The 25,679-nt window shown below is 38.6% G+C and overlaps 1 protein-coding gene across 4 annotated transcripts in view; it reads right to left on the reverse strand.

Annotated features, from left to right (window-relative positions):
* The window catches only part of MLLT3 (MLLT3 super elongation complex subunit), a 268,120-nt gene that overhangs the window by 18,867 nt on the left and 223,574 nt on the right, over positions 1–25,679 (reverse strand). Inside the window, exon 1 of one of the 4 annotated variants that reach the window (XM_082656017.1) lies at positions 13,484–13,722. The exons of 2 other annotated variants lie outside the window; for them this stretch is intronic. The gene's annotated coding sequence lies outside the window, so the exon portion shown is untranslated. Of the gene's footprint in view, positions 1–10,735; positions 10,807–13,483; positions 13,723–25,679 lie in introns of those variants that run through there. One more of the 4 variants, XM_082656018.1, reaches the window with a different exon arrangement.

Genomic DNA, 25,679 nt, shown 5'->3' on the forward strand with positions numbered 1-25,679 from the left:
TGGCTTTGATTCCACTCCTATGTTTACTGCTATCCGGATCTCTTTCTGAAAGATACCTTGATTACCCTTTCTGCAATGTTTGATTGACTCAACTGGTTAAAACATAGTGGTAATGAGGCCAAGGTCATTAGTTCAATCACATTATGAGCCAGTTAATTTCACTCTGGTCCAAGGCCATGACCCAACCCTAACCCCATTCATCCAGTTCACAAATAGGAGACCTGGCCAAGTCCCACAAATGAGTCAGGGGAGAATGTTCCCACTACTTAAAAAAACAAAAAACAAAAATAAAAAAAACACCCTTTTAATTCCACAGCACACGGATGCAGGGAAAGAGCATCACATACACACCCCACTCTCTTACTCTCAATGCATTCCCTTCATCCTTCAGTACCCAGAATAAATTTCCACATCCTCCTTGACCCATCAACTCAGAGTTCTCGTCCTTCCCCAAACCCACTGAAAATATGGATCATCTGCTTCGAAGATATGCAGTAGTATCGTTCTACCTCCGACGTGTATGTCTTTTCTTTCTAGTAGCCTGCAAGCACTTGAAAAAGCAAGGATTGGGGCATTTGTCTTGTGCTGCTTGTTATTCCCTCGTACTCAGCAACATGCATTGCATACAGCAGGCACTCTATCTGTGACTGGCGGCACATTAGGCCCTCTGGTCCACCATCTGCCAGTTTTTGTTTTTGTTTTTTTTGCGGTACGCGGGCCTCTCACTGTTGTGGCCTCTCCCATTGCGGAGCACAGGCTCCGGATGCGCAGGCTCAGAGGCCATGGCTCACAGGCCCAGCCACCCCGCGGCATTTGGGATCTTCCCGGACCGGGGCACGAACCCATGTCCCCTGCATCGGCAGGCGGACTCTCAACCACTGCGCCACCAGAGAAGCCCTGTCTGCCAGTTTTTATGAGACTTTATAGTAGGTAAAGATGGGAAGAGAAAACACATGGACAGAACTGTGCAGAGAAATTGATCATGCCATCCACACATTTGAATTTTACATATTTAAGGCCCAATTTAGTCTAAAATAACAATGTTGATAAAATTGGTTGAAAGAGTGGACCATTTCTATTCCATTTTTAATGTGCTCATAGTTTCAACTACATACTCATGTTTTGGTTTTCTTAATTAATTTATTTCTGGCTGCGTTGGGTCTTCGTTGCTGCACCCAGGCTTTCTCTAGTTGCAGCCAGTGGGGGCTACTCTTTGTTGCAGTGCGCGGGCTTCTCATTGCGGTGGCTTCTCTTGTTGTGGAGCACGGGCTCTAGGTACATGGGCTTCAGTAGCTGTGGCACATGGGCTCAACAGTTGTGGCCTGCAGGCTAAAGCGCAGGTTCAGTAGTTGTGGCACATGGGCTCAGTAGTTGTGGCTCACGGGCCCTAGAGCACAGGCTCAGTAGTTGTGGCGCACGGGCTTAGCTGCTCCGCGGCATGTGGGATCTTCCTGGACCAGGGCTCGAACCCATGTCCCCTGCATTGGCAGGCGGATTCTTAACCACTGCGCCACCAGGAAGTTCCCATACTCATGTTATCTGAGAAACATTTGAGGTCTTCTCATGGACAAGAAACATCTTTCTACTTTGCTCAGTGGGTGACTACGTTTATCACGGCCACGTGGAGGACAAACAAACAGCACAATCAGAAGCCACTCCATGAAGGTGAGAATCTCAGTTCAGCTCGTATTACAGTTTCTCACCCCTGATTTTTTCATCTCTCCTCTCAGCACTGAACCCACTACTCCCCCCTCTCCAAGCAACACCAAGCTCCACAGACTCAGACACAAGGAAGCACTTTCAGGCATTCCTAATGCACACTTCACATCCCCAGGCTGGATGGGAAAACAGGTGTCAGTAATCTACCACTCACCCTGCAGGAAAAGAGCCAGACGGGATCTCTAATGAGCAGCAGGCGGCCCACCAACCCATCACCACTGCAAGATTTCCTTGAGATTTGCAGTACAATGTCCTACACATTGCTGTTTGCGGCCCACAAAGGAGAGCTGGTGGACAAGGACAGAGGCCTGTGGGAGGTACTCTTCATTTCTGTCAAGTGGCTTTTCCACTGTCCAGTCACTATGGTGAGTCACACAACTGAAAGGGCATGCAGTCAGCAGCAACGTGCAATGCCCAGCTGCAAAACATTTCTCCCGTGGTCCACAGAGCACTCCCTTTCCTCTCGAAGTTGCTCTTTTCAGCCATGAAAAGTGTCTGCAAATGGTATTATTTTGATAGCTCTGGAAACCATTTGGGAGCCAAAAAAGAGGTTTCCTTATAGTGAGCAGAGAGAGCTCTAATCCCCATCCTGCCTGGTCAGTACGCGTCGTCGCACTGGACTTTAAAGGAGCTGTTCTGCCAGAGCTATTTGCTGAGAGTGACATTGATTAGGATCAAGAGGACGGTGGCCATCTCTCCAACTACCCCATGCTAAATGTGACCCATCTGTCTCAAGCATCATGCCAATGCCCGAACCAAATCTGGAGGCAGCCTTCTTTTAGTTTCTTAATCATAAACAAGGTTAATAATGCCACAGTTGCTAACCATCATAATAATGCCATAGTTTGCTAACTGGAAAACAGTAAAAATACGCAACACAACAGGAGAAAAAGGCTTTCTATGCAATGTTTATCATTAACACCCTGACTCTTCCACCAAACATTCGAGCAGGCTTACAGTAGAAGACATATTCATTCAATGAGAATATTAAAATGGAAAGTTGAAAGCAACAGAAGTGGATGGAAGAGGATAAAATGTTGAATGATGGGCAGAAAATTCCAATGTCCAGGAAGCTTTTTGCAATCAGGACAATGACTTGTAGAATTTGAGAGCTGAGGAGACCTTTGAGATGATTGAAAGGAGTGATTCTCATACTTTCTTGAGCATTAGAGAATCAACTGGAAGACTTGTTAAAATGCAGACCCACCCAGGGTTTCTGATTCTCTAAGTCTGGGATAGTGATGAGAAACTGAATCTCTTACAAGTTCCTAGGTGATGCTGATGCTGCTGTTCTGAGGGTCAACCAGACTTTTGAGAACCACTGACCAAAGACTCAGAAATTCATAGCTGTGAATTTTCATCAGAATCAGCTGGGTGGATTCTACACATGAGGAGATTCTGATTCAATGTTTGGTGGGGTGGGGTGTGGATGCCAACCATGTTTATATTTTAAAAGTTCAACAAATGATACTAATGAACACCACTGATATTAAGTTGATCACTTCTCTTTTTATACAGGCAAAAAACATGTTTTTGAAAGAATCTTAATTTTAAGAAAGTGTAAGAGTTTGCATCATGAGAAAAAATAGAAACTTACTGCTCTATCCAGAGATAGTATCCCTGCCTACTCTTCCAAGTATTTGGCAAGAAAGCACCCTGACAGAACATGGTTACCAGTAAATAAAAACATTTATGAAGCATGTACAATTGTGTTTTGGTGGATGGACCTTAAACTAACCTAAGCTGACCAGGACAAAATTCAACTAGATGTTAACTGCTCAAAAAGCCACTCTGCTACTAGATGAGGCTGACACAGCCCTAGATTTTAACAAGTCCAAAAAAACAGAGCTGCAGCTCACTTTAAGTTTGTATTAAAAAAAAAAAAAAAAATCAGATTTACCCCCCAAAAATACAAGTCAAGGATGACTATATAAACTAGGTAAGGTTGTGTGCTTTACAAAAATATTCACCATAAACAGGGCTAGATTAAGATTTTTTTTTTTTTTTGTACGCGGGCCTCTCACTGTTGTGGCCTCTCCCGTTGCAGAGCACAGGCTCTGGACGTGAAGGCCCAGCGGCCATGGCTCACAGGCCCAGCCGCTCCGCGGCACGCGGGATCCTCCCAGACCAGGGCATGAACCCGCATCCTCTGCGTCGGCAGGCAGACTCGCAACCGCTTCGCCACCAGGGAAGCCCTAGATTAAGATGTGTATAGGCCCTAAGGATTGAAGAGATTATGGTATCTTCCTTTTCCCTCCCTAGGTATGCCAAAAACTAAGTGCAGGGAATTCCAATGAGGTTCTGAATTTTCCCTTAATTTAAGACTTGTTTTTGAATATCAAAATTCTCCTCACTAAAAAAAATTTTTTGCTTCTTTTTGCTGATGCCCTAAGCACGTGTTTAGCTGATTTACTGAGTAATCACACACTATACATGAAGTTTCTTTAAATGGTGTGCTCCACAGTGACAAAACTATAGGCTTAAGAATCTCAAATCTATTGCTCACTAACATATGTTTTTGGAAAGAACGCTTAAGCATTAGTTTCCTCATAGAGTGAGGGCACTGAACCTCACGTGGAAGCGATAATGTTAAGTTGATATAATAAAGTAAAAACTCCTAGCCCACTGCTGTTACAATGGCAGCTAATCAATACTTAGTTGCTCCTGTTATTTACAATAGATCGCAAATTCCTCTACTGCCTAAAATAAGATATATCTTTACTACCAAAACAATGGGCCTACCAAGATTTGCAATGCAATCTTCAACATTAAATGGCTATGCAAAATCATTTTGTAATGGATTTTCTACAGAGGATTATTTTTGTCCAAGACAAATAAGAAAAACTGCATGTTTATAACTCCTAGAAGTTAAGTGCTGCAAACAAGAACACCTGTCAAGGCAGGTCACACGACAGGACTTATAAAATCTGCCATTGTTCCTTAAACTGGGAGCAGACTTCCTCCTTAGGTAATCAGAAGGCAGAATTTCCATCTTTTCTAATGGGCAACTATATTTATGAACAAAACTTCAACTTGATCTTTAAAAAAATAAAAATAAAGGGGGGAGAATTATATATACCTTTCTTCAGGAGAAAGGAAGAGAATACCGTGTAACTAGTTAAATTATTTTAGACACATTGCTACCTTTTTTTTCACAAATTTCTATTTGTTTAGAAAATGAAAACACATACCCTGCGATAAAGATCATCTTTTCTTTGCACAAATATTCAGAAAGACTGTGTCAAGGATGAGTACTAATCAAAGAAGAAAATACAAATGTCATACACTTTTAAAAGACTAATTCATAATGGATATTAACTAAATTTATGTAGCAATCATTTCACAATACATTCATGTATCCAATCATTATGTTATATACCTTAAACTAATAAATGTTATATGTCAATTATATCTCAACAATACTGAAAGAAAGAGACTACCTTGGACTTCCCTAGTGCCACAGTGGATGGGAGTCCCCCTGCCAATGCAGGGGACACGGGTTCAATCCCTGGTTTGGGAGGATCCCACATGCTGCTCAAGCAACTAAGCCCACAAGCCACAACTGCTGAGCTGGTGTGCCACAACTGCCCGCACGCCTGGAGCCCGCACGCCTGGAGCCTGTGCTCTGCAGCGGGAGAGAACACTGCAGTGGGAGGTCTGTGTGCCGCAGCGAGGAGTGGTCCCCGCTCGCCGTGGCTGGGGAGGGCCCATGTGCAGCAGCGAAGACCCATCGCAGCCAGGAATGGATAAATAAATAAATGAATTTATAAGAAAAAAAAAAAAGAGAGACTACATCATTTAGTTTCTTTACTATAAAGAAACTGAAGATAATCCAACTCAACTTTCAAATATACATTTGATTTTAAAGAAAAATGACCTATAACATCCGTTCTATACAATTGTGTAAATGTTCTTCATCCTATGAACACACTCTTACCAATTTCTGTTAATAGGTAATATATTGTGATAGCTATGTCAATTCAAGGTAAAAAGTTAAGCAAGGAAATAAGTATTAAAAGTTATAAAATAACACTTAAATTTAACAAGGTCAATGCAAGAGTGAATTGTCAAAAGGCTAGAAACAAGAGAACTTTTATTTTCATTTCGTTTTACATTAATAACTCAAAATAAACATGCTAAAAGAACAAAACCTTATATAGAAAGGTATATGGGAATAAGATTGGAAAAATCAGTCAATAACTCTAACCTCTTAATGTATCTTTGTGTAGCTCTATCATAGTCTTTATTTCGTATGATCTGCCATGAGAAAGGCAAGTAAGTTCTATGGACTACATGTGCCCCCGTCCCAAGAAATCGTATATTGAAGTCCTAACCCCCATGTGATGGTATTTAGAGATGCAGTCTTTGCGAGTAATCAGGTTTAGATGAAGTCATAAGGGTGGGGCTCTCATGATGGGATTAGTGCCCTTATTTAGACAAGACACCAGAGAACTTGCTTCCTCCATCACCCCTCCCATGTGAAGACACAGTGAGAAGGTGGTCAGCTGCAAGCCAAAAAAAAGAACCCTCACAGGGAAACCAAATCAGCCAGCACCTTGATTTTGGATTTCCCAGCATCCATAAATAAATATATAAATAAATTTCTGTAACTTAAACTACCCAGTCTATGGTACCTTGTCATGGCAGCCAGAGCTGACTAAAATAGAACACATTTTTTAATCTCCATTTTACTGATGATGAAACTGAAGCAAAATAAAATTAAGTGGCCAGTGGGTAATATTTATTAAGTGACAAATGAGATGGTACAGAAAAACCCAAACGAACGTTTTGGCCAGCCCAATAGGTGGATTACAACCAAGTTTTGTGACTTCTAATCCAGTGCTCACTCTACTACACCTACTGACCTTGAAAAAGTGCTATCAATTTAAAGCAGGGTCCTGAACACACTAACACCCTTTTATAACACTAGTGTCAGGGAACAAAGTTTTCTATGTCACTGTGAAACTGAATATTCTTCTGTCTAAGGGACATCTTGTGATCAGCACCCAAAGCAAACCAGTGGTAAGACAAAACACTTCATCCCTGGGTCTGAATGTGTCTGTATCAACTGCTTCTAACATTCGTCCAATCAATACTACAATGTATTTTGGCTACTCGCCTCTCTAGTACAGTAAGTTTTGTTTTTTAATAAAAAAGGAAGTTAGTTTCTCCTCTGAATTTTCCCGATCCTCTGGACATTGGCAGTGATCGAGAGGACCAGCAAGCACATCAGGTAACACACTACAATCATTTATTTTATTTGCCTTCAAGGGTGATCTACTCTCTTTTCCCAACCCTTCTATACAATTCCCATAAACTCCAGGGGTAAAAAAAAAAAAACAACAGAAATACAAAACAGAATTCATGCTTTAAGTAACCTGTCAACAATTCTTTCTTTGAAAACAAGGTTTAATGGAGAAAGGACACTGGAATAGGAAGCTGGAACCATTATTGCTAATTACTCAGGCCTGTGACCACACGGAAGAAACCACATCTCTCTCTGGCAAATCCTCTCCATTTGTAAGTATTATGACAACTTGAGTGAACCTGATGTTACATTATAATTGTATTTAGTCTCTTGGGCCCTTGTATTATCAAAAGCTATTGTTATAACCATCATTTGCCTGTAAAAGAGCAAGATCCTAAGACTTACCCTCCCCCCTGGTTAGCAAAAGAGCAAAGATCTTTATTTCTGTTATATTTTCAATTTACAGACAAAATTATCCTGGGTGCCAAGATAATTGGCTTTATATTGAGGTGCCTCTGTTTTTACAATTGCGTTTGCTTTCTTTGTTATTACCGTCATCTTCACTATTATTATTAAATGCTGTCATCATTTTGTACTCCCTGTCTGAGAACACAAAATCCCATTAGGAAACGAAATGGCCTTGGGGAACAAGGGTCTATAAATCTTTCCATAAGACCCTTTTCCACACTTAGGGATGGCTATAATTTTCTTTTAGCTTCCTCTCTTTTAAACAGAGGAGCCTCAAGTCTTTTATCTCTCATCACCAGTTGTACTTTGAAGGCTGCTACTGACTATTGTGGCCAGAACATGTGATCTTTCAAAAAAAATCCAGTTGCTGCAAGATGGTGCATGTGCCAGATGTGTTCTGAAAATCGCTCACTTGTTAAGAGCTTTAGGAATGAGAAATCATCTGGAAACAGACCATTTACAGTTGTACCACCTATAAGCATGTTACTATTCCTTGAGCAAAGACTGTGCACACAGAAGTTGAGTTTCACAACTGGCCATTAAATATACCACTTGGTTGTAATGTTAGAGACTTATCTTTTAACTGGTCTCTTTTTCTCTTTCGTGTGTTTTGAGGGCAGAGGAAGAAAAAAGTTACAAGTGAGAGGGTTTAGAGCTGTAATGCCTCACAAAAAAGGAATAGGAAGAAAAAGAGTTTCCTGATAGAACTGCCCCATAATTAACTGCTACTGAAGCTGACCAATGAACATCAAAACACCACTGCTCATCAGTTAACAATAAGATCCCTTAACTGTTGTCAGAACTACTATTCAGTTACTTGTGAAATAACCCACCTGTGTAGCTCACAAGCACTTGAAATAATGAAAAAGTATTAGTGGATTCTCGCTCTATATAAGGGCAGTGCTGAATTGAACAAAGTCCTAAAAGTACGTTATATGTGGTTATAACTCTCAGTTTGGGATTATAAAATTTTAAATATTAAAGTAAATTAAACAGAATAAATTCAGAGTATCAAAAACATGACAATTAATTGAAATGAAGTAAAACACAGATACATGTAAAGAGATCTTGACAAGATATTTAACTGCATTTCCTTATTAATTTTAGACCTTTTTAAAAATGGCTTACTTAAAAATGGTCATAGAGTATTTGACTGACACCAATAGAATCTTTATAGACTTAGACAAATGTCAAGAAGTTTTATTAATTTTAATCTTTCGACTATCTTAGCGAATTTTCCCCATTAAATGTGAAGCTTAGATTTACTACCACAGCAGCAGCATCAAGAGTTCATTTTATTTGCTAAATCCTTATTTCCATGGTACTTGGACTTCCAAAATAACCAAAACCCACTGGGAAAAAAAGTTTTGATTGAAAACTAACCAATCATCATCAGGTTAAAAATGCAACACTTCTCATGATCAGTCTAGACAACAAAGATTGTTAATAGTTGCAAGGACTGTTTCTTTACAAGCCTTGTATCTTCCTAATTAGAATAACAGTGCATTTTTCAGGTAACATACTGGAGCCCTTTCTTCTGGATGAGAGGGCTTCAAAGTTCCTTGGGTGTGGATATGCACATATATGTTCACAAAGATGTGTGTAAGGTAATCCACAGGGGTAAAAGAAAATAGAACCTTTACTCATGTTTATTTTCTGTCTTTTCCTTTTAAATTTTCAAATTTTTGTATATGCTTTCTTGTATATAACATGTTAATATGGCTATTACTATATGTATAATTTGGAAATATACATATATAGGGGATACATGTTTGCTAAAACAAATGAGTTAAAAGTCTATAGATAATTATCAGTTTTAATTCTGTAATTTACCTGCTCAAATCTTAATTATATGACATAGATTTCAAATTCCGGAGTGACGTGTGCTAAACATATAAGGCAGCATCATTAAAATTTACTCAGGGACTGTCCAGATTTTTGTACTTTATGCTCAAAATTGACTTTAGAGCTTAAAATTTTAATTTTTAAGTTAAACGAAAATACTTTAACAGAGCTCCTTAACAAGTAAGAGGTAACACAAACTTATTTAAAAGATAAAGTGCACATACATTTTCTTAAAATAATAGCCCAACAAAAAATACTTCACATAACCTCCTTCTCCCCTGAAATTTGAAATTCATTGCGGCTCTACTTGAAACTCTCATTTTACAGTGTGTGCTGAAATTTAAGTTACACGATTTATTAAGTGAAACTGAAAAGTTTATAAACAGTCTAACATCTAAATATGTTATACTTGCATTCACTTCTATTAAAATGTTAAATACAACAAAACGTTTATAAAAATAAAACTATTTTTAAAAATTCCCTTCTATCTTAATGAAAATAAACGAAAATAGTAAAAACACAGCACATTTAAGAGACTGTTCTCATGTGAAAACATTAGGAGGTGAATTTTTTGTTCTCAATGTACCCCCTTAAAAAACGTGGTATTTAGAATCAACACATTCCCTATTAGTAATATTAGATTCTTGTCAAGAATAGGAGGAATGTTACTGCTTATAAGGCTCTAAAGGAACCTACATTTCCATGCACACGTCTTATATAAGCCTAACAGTTGCTTTTCTTCATAAATCAATCTATTGTTGCACTTCATAATGAGAAGGCAGATTTACTGCCTTTTACCGCCTTTTCTCACCATCAGAAAGATGCCTATTTGGGTAATAGAACATTTCTCTTCTTCAAGGGTGTTTGCCATTAGGGAGGCAGGGGCAAGAACCTTTAACATCTGCTCCCTTCAAGTGAATGACACCTCTAGTTCTCACAGCCGGAATGCTGAAAAGCAAACGCCGGTACATTGATAAAAATTCTCTAACTTGAAAAAGCACAACACTTGAAATACACTGAAGACATACACATCTCTAAAACACGCATTTGGGATTTGAGGGTTATACTGTAAAAACGGTAAAACATATCATTTTGATTGCTAACATTATAATGCAAATGCTATGAAATCATCATCGTAGTTAGAACAATAGGAGTTTCGAATAAAGACCTTTGATTCCATCATCTTGAATCTTCTCTAACTCTGAAAACAAACCTAAAGTACGGGCAAGTAAGACTTTAACCATTTGTCATCTCAGTATTGTGTGGTAATAACAAAAGAGTTTATAATACAGCCTTACATTCTTCTGTTTTTATTTACTTAATTGATTCTTCCCTCAGGGAGAAATATTGAAGAATTGTAAACTTTAGACTTCAATTTAAAAACAAGAGAAAGGCACTTGTCAGCAACTAATTCCTAACCATCTGCCTTTTAAAAATACACAAACATGTACTCACCCACTCACTCTAGTTAGGCTAAACATTCTTAGCAAGTAAGTAGATCTTGATGGATCTAAACAGAAGTTTCAGCAATCATGGTTCTACTTTTGGAAACACAGCTATCTTTAAACAGGCATCGTGATTCCTACTAGCAAATGCAATCGACCATAAATTAAAAGCAAACAGACACCATCCAAAACAAGTAAATAAAGTGAGGCAGGTATTGGAGTCAAGGGAGAACCTCCATTTTTGAGGAAAACTAAATTATGTCTTCTGTCCATGAATATGGAGTATTGCCTAGTGAGCTAACACTTGTTGTTACTTTGGGCTATCTTTTGTCACTTAAGCAATGCTTTCTGACAGTTTTACAGGCTGTTATCCCAAGGACTTCAGTATTTATGGCCTTTATTCACTTGGGCTTTCTGCTCTCATCCACTGATTACTAATCACTAAATAGATTTTTTTTTTTTTATGGGACTGAAATTAGCTCAAAAGATGTCCTTCGACAATGGCAGCTCAGGACAGTATCAGCTAAAGGTCTTCCACGGCCTCTTCCTTGCTCTCCTCAATTTTCTCTTCCTTACAGACAAGTTAATGAGGGTCCAGATCCACGCTGTTCAATTAGATCAACAGCACAAGTGATTTACAACATTCTTAGAGCATGGTTTAGAACCGTTTGTGAATTGATCCTCAGAAGCTCATTCAATTTCAATACCTCAAGGATGATTTACAGACCTAAACTTGTTTTGAATCTTCATGAAACAAGAGCATTTCCTACTCATAGAATCATTGTTCAGGAAAAGCTACAAACCTTACATACATACAGTATTTATACAGCTACAAATTCCACAAACCTTGGTGTACACAAGCATGAATGTTTCAAAGACATATATTATATCTTAAAACTTTGGCACATTTAGTTCACAATATGGCATTCAAATTTCTTCCTATCTTGTAAAGGCTACTTACTACCTTTTTGTCTGCTCTACTTAAAAGAACCAAGTGCTGAAAAGCAAGTAGAAAACACAGACTCTTCTTTCCACTTAATTGCATTTGACTTAAAACATCTCCTAAGAGATTGGTTTTTATCTTATGAACAATGTGAAATGTGTAATAGATCACGTCCTCTTTACCAGCTGGCTGCTGGAAGCTTGGAAGTCAAATTACTCTAGAAAATGGTGTTTTCTGATCAACTAAAACTCTGAAAGAAAACTAGAAATATTGATATTATTACTCTCATAAACTTCTGGATGAACTGAGCAAATTGCACAATTCCTTGAGTGTGTGCTAAGCAATGAGGTGGGTTGGGGAGCAGAGAAGGGAGAGGGGAGAAACTAGCTTTGAAGGAGCACTAAAGCTCCACTTACTGCTCTACAATAGAATTTACTAAATACAACTCTTCCTGAAATGAAAGGGATTATTATGATCAGCTTCTGTTTTCTCTGAAATTATGCTGGAATGAAAACATTTAAAAAAGGAAATGTTGTTTTAAAAAAAAGTTTCTTAAGCCTTTAGATATCTCCACGTCTGGATAAAAACAATGTGTTCTACTACATCAGAAAAACAATGTTAACTTATTGAGTTTAGTATTTACATGAAATTACTTTGCCCATTTATATATAACATTAACTATTTGGGCATCAAGTAACTGCATTTAATTTATAGACACCCATATGGTACATTATCCTTGAATATGGTTCCAGGAAAATTTATTTCTGCCAATAAATGTGCATGCTTTCTGACATTCCAAATATAAAAGTATGTAACTCTCATATTTCTCTAGGAAAATTTGCCTAACTCTGAACAAATGCTATGTTCTTTAAATTTTGTTACTACTTCTCTTAGTTTATATTTGTCACATATATTAATCTGTAAGCCTAATTCCATTCAAACTGTCATACAATATGACTGTTAAAGAAATTAAAAATTAAATACATGTACTTGTGTAAGAATTTATATACTCATAAATTTTAAGAAAATAAGTCAGTTTCTCTAGGATTATCAAAACATATTAAGGGAACAACATTTTAACGTGCAATTAAATGATAGCTAATTTGTATCAAATACTCTAGCAGTTAGATGACAAGGGGTGTCCTGTTATTTTTTCGTAAGTTAAAAACAGTACACTGTTTGCTTTTACGTCTAAAAATATGTGAATGGGGAAAGAAAAACATTTTGGGTGTATGGCTTTGTAGAATACGATAAGCTATGTAATTATGAAAAAATGGAAGAATAGTATTCTTTTCTAAATGAAAAGATTCATTTCAGATTAGTAAGATATTTATGTCTAATCCTTAGCTTCCCTAAAAAAATAAAAGTCTACAATAATCATGAATAGAAAAAACTTCAATTTCTTTAATACGTGTTTTAGTAATTCCTGAGTAGATAAAATATGTGTGAATGCTTCAAAGTCAGAGGAGAAGGGTTCTTTTTTTTCTTCCTACCTTAAATCACAGCAGGGCTCCATTATAAAGTGAGGTATTATAAAATCATACCTCCTATTTTATAAACATTGTCTCTAATTTTTCTTAATTATAGCATGCTACCTGCAAATTAGTGATCTAAAACTGAATTCTTCTATAAATCGAAACCCTGTAGTTCTTTTACTCATCTCACCACCCTCATCCCCCCACCCTCCCTTTCATTACCTTGTAGAACATCCTAGAAGCTATCTTTCCTATGAAGTTACTGCTCACAATAAATAAACTTTACATACAGCTGGCCTTTAAAAATCAGAAATACAGCAAGCAAAGAAATCATCCTCACCTCTTTTAAAAGGAAACAGAGTAGCCCTCAGGAAAACAGAAGTGCCCCAAAGTTCACGTGTGTCAGCAAGGAGTTGAGAGCTGTTAAGAATGATCCTCTTGAAAAGAAAGAAGTCTCCTTAGGCACCCACATGTATATTTAGATTAGATTGGCAGTTTAAATGACAGCAAACACATGGTCATGACTTCCCGATTGCTCACTCGTCCAACACATACACACAGGCTAATCAGAAGCAAACATCCACTCCGAACTGTTTTAGAAACTAGCTTCTTCCATCTGATATGACCGTATGTGTGGTAAGCATACATTCTGCTAGAGAGATCAGATGTCAAACACTTAACTGTCTCTCTTAGTATACCCGGATCTTGAATCACATTGCTTTAGTTTTCCAGGACATTTCTCTAAAGTTAAGTCTGACTTATCAACTTAGGTCAGTTGAGTAAACTCCCTGCTCTATGTAACCTGCAGAGTTTTATGAAGTACATATTTCTTTTATAAAGAAATGGCCATGTGAAGGTTCCAGGATCTATTTGTCTTAGGAGTATTTTAACTGTAAGACCTGACTATCCTATCAGTAATAGCACACACTCCTAGTCCGTAACAGGGCAAAGTCACTACAGAGGATCACATTTGCTTGTGCAAATAAAGAGTGGTAGAGTTACCGGGCTTCCCTGGTGGCACAGTGGTTGGGAGTCCGCCTGCCGACGCAGGGGACGTGGGTTCGTGCCCTGGTCTGGGAGGATCCCACATGCCGCGGAGCGGCTAGGCCTGTGAGCCATGGCCGCTAAGGCTGCGCGTCCGGAGCCTGTGCTCTGCAAGGGGAGGGGCTCCAGCGGTAAGAGGCCCGCGTACCGCAAAAAAAAAAAAAAAAGAAGAAGAAAAGGTAGAGATACTGAACATGAACTTTAAGCTCCTATTCATTACTGGGCCACTAGTAACATTTTCCAGTAAATAACACACACACACACACACGCACACACACACACACACAAAGCACTATTTGGAGACAGCTATGAACTACACCTATAACACTGTAGTGTTGTGTATATATATATATATATATATGTTTATATCATACGTGTTGTATATATGCACATATATTGAGATTCATACATATTAAGATGTGTTAGCAAATGAGATGCAAATAGCCAAATGCTCTATGATAGAAGGACAGGTTACAAAAAATGGTAAACAATTTTGCACTTAGCTCTAACGTCAAATACTTTGAAAACTCAAGATTAATACAAGGGGTTAGTAAAGTGGCTGGAATGGTGAACCCGAGCACCAGGACAGGAAAAATGAGTATCGAGGGGAAGATGGCGGAAGAGTAAGACGCGGAGATCACCTTCCTCCCCACAGATACATCAGAACTACATCTACATGTGGAACAACTCCTACAGAACACCTACTGAACGCTGGCAGAGACCTCAGACCTCCCAAAAGGCAAGAAACTCCCCACGTACCTGGGTAGGGCAAAAGAAAAAAGAATAAACAGAGACAAACCGGTAGGGACGGGACCTGCACTAGTGGGAGGGAGCTGTGAAGGAGGAAAGGTTTCCACATACTAGGAAGCCCCTTCGCAGGCGGAGACTGCAGGTGGCGGAGGGGGGAGCTTCAAAGCCGCGGAGGAGAGCACAGCAACAGTGGTCCGGAGGGCAAAGCGGGGAGATTCCTGCACAGAGGATTGGTGCCGACCGGCACTCACCAGCCCGAGAGACTTGTCTGCTCACCCGCTGGGGAGGGCAGGGTTGGGAGCTGAGGCTCGGGCTTCAGTCAGAGCTCAGGGAGAGGACTGGTGGTGTGAACACAGCCTGAAGGGGTTAGTGCACCACGGCTAGCCCGGAGGGAGTCCGGGAAAAAGTCTGGACCTGCCAAAGAGGCAAGAGACTTTTTCTTCCCTCTTTGTTTCCTGGTGCGCGAGGAGAGGGGATTAAGAGCGCTGCTCTAAAGGAGCTCCAGAGACGGGCGCGAGCCGCGGCTAAAAGCACGGACCCCAGAGATGGGCGGGAGACGCTAAGGCTGCTGCTGCTGCCACCAAGAAGCCTGTGTGCGAGCACAGGTCACTATCCACACCCCCCTTCAGGGGAGCCTGTGCAGCCTGCCACTGCCAGGGTCCCGGGATCCAGGGACAACTTACCCAGGAGAACGCACGGCGTGCCTCAGGCTGGTGCAACGTCACGCCAGCCTCTGCCGCTGCAGGCACCCGCCCCGCACTCCGTACCCCTCCCTCCCCCTCGCCTGAGTGAGCCAGAGCCCCTGAATCAGTGGCTCCTTTAACCCCGTCCTGTCTGAGCGAAGAACAGATGCCCTCCGGCGACCTACAAGCAGAGGAAGGGCCAAATCCAAAGCTGAGCCCCTGGGAGCTGTGCGAACAAAGAAGAGAAAGGGAAATCTCTCCCAGCATCCTCAGGAGCAGCGGATTAAATCTCCAAAATCAACTTGATGTACCCTGCATCTGAGGAATACATGAATAGACAATGAATCATCCCAAATTGAGAAGGTGGACACTGAGAGCAAGATTTATTATTTTTTCTCCTTTTCCTCTTTTTGTCTGTGTGTATGTGTATGCTTCTGTGTGAGATTTTGTCTGTATAGCTTTGCTTTCACCATTTGTCCTAGGGTTCTATCCGTCCGTTGTTTTTTTTTTTTTACATTAAAATTTTTTTTCTTAATAACTATTTTTTATTTTAATAACTTTATTTTACCTTACTTTATTTTCTTTTCTTTTATCCTCTCTTTCTTTCTACTTTTTCTCCTTTTTATTCTGAGCCGTGTGGATGAAAGGCTCTTGGTGCTGCAGCCAGGAGTCAGTGCTGTGCCTCTGAGGTGGGAGAGCCAACTTAAGGACACTGGTCCACAAGAGACCTCCCAGCTCCATGTAATATCAAATGGCGAAAATCTCCCAAAGATCTCCATCTCAACACCAACAGCCAGCTTCACTCAACGACCAGCAAGCTACAGTGCTGGACACCCTATGCCAAACAACTAGCAAGACAGGAACACAACCCCACCCATTAGCAGAGAGGCTGCCTAAAATCATAATAAGTTCACAGACACCCTAAAACACACCACCAGACGTGGACCTGTCCACCAGAAAGACAAGATCCAGCCCCATCCACAAGAACACAGGCACTAGTCCCCTCCACCAGGAAGCCTAAACAACCTACTGAACCAACTTTAGCCACTGGGGACAGACCCCAAAAACAACGGGAACTACGAACCTGCAGCCTGCAAAAAGGAGACCCCAAACACAGTAAGATAAGCAAAATGAGAAGACAGAAAAACACACAGCAGATGAAGGAGCAAGATAAAAACCTACCAGACCTAACAAATGAAGAGGAAACAGGCAGTCTACATGAAAAAGAATCCAGAATAATGATAGTAAAGATGATCTAAAATCTTGGAAATAGAATAGACAAAATTCAAGAAACATTTAACAAGGACCTAGAAGGACTAAAGATGAAACAAGCAATGATGAACAACACAACAAATGAAATTAAAAATAGTCTAAATGGGATCAATAGCAGAATAACTGAGGCAGAAGAACGGATAAGTGACCTGGAAGATAAAATAGTGGAAATAACTACTGCAGAGCAGAATAAAGAAAAAAGAATGAAAAGAACTGAGGACAGTCTCAGAGACCTCTGGGACAACATTAAACACACCAACATTCAAATTATAGGGGTTCCAGAAGAAGAAGAGAAAAAGAAAGGGACTGAGAAAATATTTGAAGAGATTATAGTTGAAAACTTCCCTAATATGGGAAAGGAAATAGTTAAGTCCAGGAAGCACATAGAGTCCCATACAGGATAAATCCAAGGAGAAATACGCCAAGACACATATTAATCAAACTGTCAAAAATTAAATACAAAGAAAACATATTAAAAGCAGAAAGGGAAAAACAACAAATAACACACAAGGGAATTCCCATAAGGTTAACAGCTGATCTTTAAGCAGAAACTCTGCAAGCCAGAAGGGACTGGCAGGACATATTAAAGTGATGAAGGAGAAAAACTTACAACCAAGATTACTCTACCCAGCAAGGATCTCATTCAGATTTGATGGAGAAATTAAAACCTTTAGAGACAAGCAAAACCTGAGAGAGTTCAGCACCACCAAACCAACTTTACAAAAAATGCTAAAGGATCTTCTCTAGGCAAGAAACACAAGAGAAGGAAAAGACCTACAATAACAAACTCGAAACAATTAAGAAAATGGGAATAGGAACATACATATCTATAATTACCTTAAATGTAAATGGATTAAATGCTCCCACCAAAAGACATAGATTGGCTGCATGGATACAAAAACAAGACCCATATATATGCTGTCTACAAGAAACCCACTTCAGACCTAGAGACACATACAGACTGAAAGTAAGGGGATGGAAAAAGATATTCCATGCAAATGGAAACCAAAAGAAAGCCGGAGTAGCAATTCTCATATCAGACAAAATAGACTTTAAAATAAAGACTATAACAAGAGACAAAAGTACACTACATAATGTTCAAGGGATCGATCCCAGAAGAAGATATAACAATTGTAAATATTTATGCACCCAACACAGGAGCTCCTCAATACATAAGGCAAATACTAACAGCCATAAAAGGGGAAATTGACAGTAACACATTCATAGTAGGGGACTTTAACACCCCACTTTCACCAATGGACAGATCATCCAAAATGAAAATAAATAAGGAAACACAAGCTTTAAATGATACATTAAACAAGATGGACTTCATGGATATTTATAGGACATTCCATCTAAAAACAACAGAATACACATTTTTCTCATGTGCTCATGGAACATTCTCCATGATAGATCATATCATGGGTCACAAATCAAGCCTTGGTAAATTTAAGAAAATTGCAATTGTATCAAGTATCTTTTCTGACCACAACACTATGAGACTAGATATCAATTACAGGAAAAGATCTGTAAAAAAATACAAACACATAGAGGCTAAACAATACACTACTTAATAAAGAAGTGATCACTGAAGAAATCAAAGAGGAAATAAAAAAATACCTAGAAACAAATGACAATGGAGACACGACGACCCAAAATCTATGGGATGCAGCAAAAGCAGTTCTAAGAGGGAAGTTTATAGCAATACAATCCTACTTAAGAAACAGGAAACATCTCGAATAAACAACCTAACCTTGCACCTAAAGCAATTAGAGAAAGAAGAACAAAAAAACCCCAGAGTTAGCAGAAGGAAAGAAATCATAAAGATCAGATCAGAAATAAATGAAAAAGAAATGAAGGAAACGATAGCAAAGATCAATAAAACTAAAAGCTGTTTTTTTGAGAAGATAAACAAAATTGATAAACCGTTAGCCAGACTCATCAAGAAAAAAAGAGAGAAGACTGAAATCAATAGAATTAGAAAAGAAAAAGGAGAAGTAACAACTGACACTGCAGAAATACAAAAGATCATGAGAGATTACTACAAGCAACTCTATGCCAATAAAATGGGCAATCTGGAAGAAATGGACAAATTCTTAGAAATGCACAACTTGCCAAGACTGAACCAGGAAGAAAAAGAAAATATGAACAGACCAATCACAAGCACTGAAATTGAAACCGTGATTAAAAATCTTCCAACAAACAAAAGCCCAGGACCAGATGGCTTCACAGGCGAATTCTATCAAACATTTAGAGAAGAGCTAACACCTATCCTTCTCAAACTCTTCCAGAATACAGCAGAGGAAGGAACATTCTCAAACTCACTCTACAAGGCCACCATCACCCTGATACCAAAACCAGACAAGGATGTCACAAAGAAAACTACAGGCCAATATCACTGATGAACGTAGATGCAAAAATCCTCAACAAAATACTAGCAAACAGAATCCAACAGCACATTAAAAGGATCATACACCATGATCAAGTGGGGTTTATTCCGAGAATGCAAAGATTCTTCAATATACGCAAATCAATCAATGTGATAAACCATATTAACAAATTGAAGGAGCAAAACCATATGGTCATCTCAATAGATGCAGAGAAAGCTTTTGACAAAATTCAAAACCCATTTATGATAAAAACCCTGCAGAAAGTAGGCATAGAGGGAACTTTCCTCAACATAATAAAGGCCATATATGACAAACCCACAGCCAACATTGTCCTCAATGGTGAAAAACTGAAACCATTTCCACTAAGATCAGGAACAAGACAAGGTTGCCCATTCTCACCACTCTTATTCAACATCATTTTGGAAGTTTTAGCCACAGCAATCAGAGAAGAAAAGGAAATAAAAGGAATCCAAATTGGAAAAGAAGAAGTAAAGCTGTCACTCTTTGCAGATGACATGATACTATACGTAGAGAATCCTAAAGATTCTACCAGAAAACTAGTAGAGCTAATCAATGAATTTGATAAAGTAGCAGGATACAAAATTAATGCACAGAAATCTCTGGCATTCCTATACACTAATGATGAAAAATCTGAAAGTGAACTCAAGAAAACACTCTCATTTACCATTGCAACAAAAAGAATAAAATATCTAGGAATAAACCTACCTAAGGAGACAAAAGACCTGTATGCAGAAAATTATAAGACACTGACGAAAGAAATTAAAGATGATACAAATAGATGGAGAGATATACCATGTTCTTGGATTGGAAGAATCAACACTGTGAAAATCACTCTACTACCCAAAGCAATCTACAGATTCAATGGAATCCCTATCAAACTACCACTGGCATTTTTCACAGAACTAGAACAAAAAATTTCACGATTTGTATGGAAACACAAAAGACCCCGACTAGCCAAAACAATCTTGAGAACGAAAAATGGAGCTGGAGGAATCAGGCTTCCTGACTTCAAACTATACTATAAAGCTACAGTAATCAAGACAGTATGTTACTGGCACAAAAACAGAAAGATAGATCAATGGAACAGGATAGAAAACCCAGAGATAAACCCACGCACATATGGTCACCTTATCTTTGATAAAGGAGGCAGCAACGTACAGTGGAGAAAGGACAGCCTCTTCAATAAGTGGTGTTGGGAAAACTGGACAGGTACATGTAAAAGTATGAGATTAGATCACTCCCTAACACCATACACAAAAATAAGCTCAAAATGGATTAAAGACCTAAATGTAAGGCCAGAAACTATCAAACGCTTAGAGGAAAACATAGGCAGGACACTCTATGACATAAATCACAGCAAGGTCCTTTTTGACCCACCTCCTAGAGAAATGGAAATAAAAACAAAAATAAACTAATGGGACCTAAAGAAAGTTAAAAGCTTTTGCACAGCAAAGAAAATCATAAACAAGACCAAAAGACAACCCTCAGAATCGGAGAAAATATTTGCAAATGAAGCAAGTGACAAAGGATTAATCTCCAAAATTTATAAGTAGCTCATGCAGCTCAATAACAAAAAAACAAACAACCCAATCCAAAAATGGGCAGAAGACCTAAATAGACATTTCCCCAAAGAAGATATACAGTCTGCTGACAAACACATGAAAGAATGCTCCACATCATTAATCATTACAGAAATGCAAATCAAAACTACAATGAGATATCATCTCACACCAGTCAGAATGGCCATCATCAAGAAATCTAGAAACAATAAATGCTGGAGAAGGTGTGGAGAAAAGGGAAACACTCTTGCACTGCTTGTGGGAATGTGAAGTGGTACAGCCACTATGGAGAACAGTATGGAGGTTCCTTAAAAAACTACAAATAGAACTACTATATGACCCAGCAATCCCAGTACTGGGCATATACCCTGATTAAAAACATAATTCAGAAAGAGTCATGTACCAAAATGTTCATTGCAGCTCTATTTACAATAGCCTGGAGATGGAAACAACCTAAGTGCCCATGATCGGATGAATGGATAAAGAAGATGTGGCACATATATACAATGGAATATTACTCAGCCATAAAAAGAAATGAAATTGAGCTATTTGTAATGAGGTGGATAGACCTAAAGTCTGTCATACAGAGTGAAGTAAGTCAGAAAGAGAAAGACAAATACCGTATGCTAACACATATATATGGAGTTTAAGAAAAAAAAAAGTCATGAAGAACCTAGTGGTAAGACAGGAATAAAGACACAGACCTACTAGAGAATGGACTTGAGGATATGGGGAGGGGGAAGGGTAAGCTGTGACAAAGCGAGAGAGAGGCATGGACGTATATACCCTACCAAATGTAGGGTAAATATCTAGTGGGAAGCAGCCGCAAAGCACAGGGAGATCAGCTCGGTGCTTTGTGACTGCCTGGAGGGGTGGGATAGGGAGGTTGGGAGGGAGGGAGACGCAAGAGGGAAGAGATATGGGAACATATGTATATGTATAACTGATTCACTTTGTTATAAAACAGAAACTAACATACCATTGTAAAGCAATTATAGTCCATTAAAGCTGTAAAAAAAAAAAAAGATTAATACGAGGATGTAGGTGAAAGAGTGGAATAATAAAATGACTTGGGGCTCTGGTTTGGAAACGTCAGACCTGGTTTGAATTCTGATTCTACCACTTTTTTTGTTGTGTGACCTAAGCCAAGTCATATTCTCTCTCCAGGTCTCAGTTTCTTCATCTCTGAAGTAGGAAAATGGAATTAATAACAGTACTAGTTCATAGTTAGTATGAGAATGTACATAATGCAAGCAAAGTGTTTAGGACAGAGCATGGAATAAATGATGACTATTATTTAGCTACTACTATCATCAAGAAGAACCATGAAAGTCTGATATGAGAAAAGTCATGTCTGAGTCCGTTTTGCTTGTCCACCTTCTCCCCCTATGATAGTCTTCCCTGAAATATATTTGACACTTCAAGAAATAAGGCAACCTCCTTCAACTGATCCAAAATCTATTTTCCCTCAAACTTCTCTTGGAGCAGGGAGCTGATAAAATGCCTCATTCAATGCCTGGTGTATAAGACATCCTGGAAAGGACGTCTATGCAAACAGCCTAAGAAAGATGAGAATTAAAACATGATAGTTAATCTAAACATAAATCATCTACAGGAAAGTAATAACTACTGGTCAAGTAACTCACTGGTCAAGTAATAATTAAGAATTCACAGAAAAAATAAAGTGAAACTCATTTAGGGCATCCCACTGATTGAGACCCAGAAGCTTTTCCTCCTATACAAAAATGTGGGGCTCCAAGAGTCTCAATAAAAAGATCCATTTAAAGAAAATACAAATACCATGATATGTTCTTGATATTTCATCTCAATTTCATAGACATATACACTTCTGTCATATGTTAACTTGTCTTAGTAGTAAAAAGACAAAAACAGATGGATTCTGATGGTTTAATGGCAGAAATATTCGTCCTGTGGTTTTTGCTACTTTATAAAAGTATTAGAAAGGAATTCAGAAGTGGGGTAAAACCTCAAAGTTAATTGAATCTCCTTTATGTTGTCTGACAAATTAAGATTGCGAGTAGCCTTTATTACAGAACATCTGCTCATGTGGTATCATCAATGTCAAGTTATTTCCCTTTTTTCTTTAAAACCACAATCACTACATGAAGTTCTTGCACTCCTCATAAGAGGTTTTGTTATATACTCAAGTAAGCAAATTTGAGGTATTTGAGAAATAAGATTATTTCCAATGTTAATGCTCTCCAAAGACTTTTTTTTGTTTTTTTTTTGTTTTTTTTTCAAAGACTTACTTTTAATGTTCGTCTGTACCTATCATTAAAATGTAACCTAACACAATTATCATCAATAGGATGCAGGTGTTGGATAATTATATTAGTATCGACACTACAGGCAAATTAAGATTTCTTCCCATGTGATGGAGTTCTGATAAATATCAATTCCTTGGTTTACTGAATCCTGAAGATCAAAAGGCCCTGCATATGGCACTAATAAATCAAACAGAGTCATCAAATCTACAGTCTGTTTTCTTTGGCTAAAACTGCAAAGTTTTACTCACAGAGCCTTATCTACTGCTAAAAATTCTCTGCCAAACCAAATTTAGCTTACCAAGAGTACAGAAAATATACCACTCCCCAGCTGCACCCTCCTGGGTGGGGCTTTTGAAGTTCAGGGATACTATTGTGTGGTGATCTAGAATATCTGGTCTTTTCCTCTCCCTTGTTTTTTTACATCTCACAATCAACTAAAAACTCATCCGGCAAGTAAAAAGTTACCTCTAGATTCAGACTGGAAAGTTACAAAATACTTTTTGACTTATTAACAAAACCAAACATAAATAAAGGTACTAAATAAAATTTCTAAGTTATGATTAACATATACACCCTAAAAATACTAAAATATCTCACAAAACTTTTTTCTCACTCAAATACCAGTAACCATTCCTGATGTTGGGAATTCTACAAAGGTATTTATAGTCTAAGTAATCACTTTGTCATAAACTGACGCTAAACTTTGTGTGATGGTGGTGTTACTTGAAAGAGAAGGGGCCAGGAAAAGATATTATAAGCAGGATGAAAGCCCAGGAAAAATGCTACTCTCTTTTGGTTGGTTTCTCTAAAGAGGATATTCTGATAGATAAACCATTCTGTTCCATAATATTTCCAATCTTGAAGGAAATACACAAATGAGTGATGGGATCAGGTTGCGTTTTGTTTTTTCTTTATAAAACTAGTTTGTACCTTTCAAAATTTTTTACATAATTATGTTTAAAATAGGTAAAGAGAAATACCAAAATGTGTTTCTTTGGCTCAACTGAAACCACCCTAAAGCAGTAAGAAATACTCCCTTTTCATGTCCAAAAGGATTTCGGAAAGGTGTAATAATTTGCCCTAATAAGCTGAAATCTCAGCTAAGAATTTTTGCCCACTCTCCAGAGTTTCTCAGCATTGGCGTTATTATTTTGAACTGGAAAATCTTTGTTGTGAGGGCTCCCCTGTGCCTTATAGAAGGTTCAGAACATCTCGGGCTTCTACCCCCACAAGCCCTGTCCAGGTCATGATACTTAAAAATGTCTCCAAACAACAAAGACCTGTTGTACAGCACAGGGAACTATATTCAATACTCCGTAATAAACTGTAATGGAAAAGAATCTGAAAAAGAATAGCTATGTATATGTATAACTGAATCACTTACCTGTACACCTGAAACACTATAAATCAACTACACTTCAATAAAATTTTTTTTTTAAATTTATAATGAATATATATTTTTTAAAATCTCCAAATATCACGGGGTGGGGAAAGTCACCCCACGTCGAGAACCACTACTCCAGACTAATATTTTCCTTACAAGTCAACTACAGGAGTTTCATATAATCATGCAACATTAATTGGCACAGCATTCCATTTAAATAATGTTCTAATTCTGAGATCTCCCTGAAATTACACTTTTGATCTGACAAGATCCTTTTCCATGGTCTCTCTCTGGTATTTATGTAAAGATGCATTTTGGAAAAAACTAAAACCTCTTCCTTCTGAAATATTTGCATTCAGTCTCTCCCTTTAGGATTCTGGCCTATCACTCCATTTTAGTTCTGGGTTGGATCCACTGCAGTCCCTTAGATTGAAACAAAATTCCCATTTCCAGCTGGCACTGCCACTGCGGGACAAGTACAGATGCGTGCCATTTGGTAAACAGGGACCAGAAAGCACCTTGTGAGACTTTACATAATGTTATATGAAGTGAGAAAGAGCTTACAGTTAGAATTGGTGAATACAAGAGTGGTATTATGAGTCAGTTTACATTTAGAGAAAGCCTGTTCCATGCCTGAAGTGACACAAAACAATGTTTAGAGAAGAGTTTCCAAGGCACAGTATGTCACAGACTGGGAAGAAGGATCATTCAAATACCACTGTGGTCAGGAGTCCCAAGCCTACTCCCTTTAGAAGCCAATAAACCCAAAGTCTGACGAGTTAGCCTCTGAAATCTGGGGATTTCTTCTTCTTGGCTATAGCTTTGCTAAAGAAACACCAAGAAAGAATTGGCCTGGTTCCTGTCATCAAGATTTGTTTGGAGGCCCCATCGCTGTAGTAACGAACCTTGCAAGACTGGACAAAGCCTATTAATAGAAGCTTTCAGCTGACACAGACATCACTGGAAGTGACAGACCCCATTCCGTGGATGCCCCAAACTTCTATTCTAAAGATGTGCTGGAATGATACAACCCAGGGAGTACACGACTGCACTGAATATTCCAGACCCCAGAGAATCCCCAGTAAGAAATGCCAACTGCCTTTTAGGGCTATTAGTATTAGCCAATCTGCTCCTATAGTGACAGC

This window comes from Grampus griseus (assembly GCF_964374135.1).
Source record: "Grampus griseus genome assembly, chromosome: 6".
Lineage (NCBI taxonomy): Eukaryota > Metazoa > Chordata > Mammalia > Artiodactyla > Delphinidae > Grampus > Grampus griseus.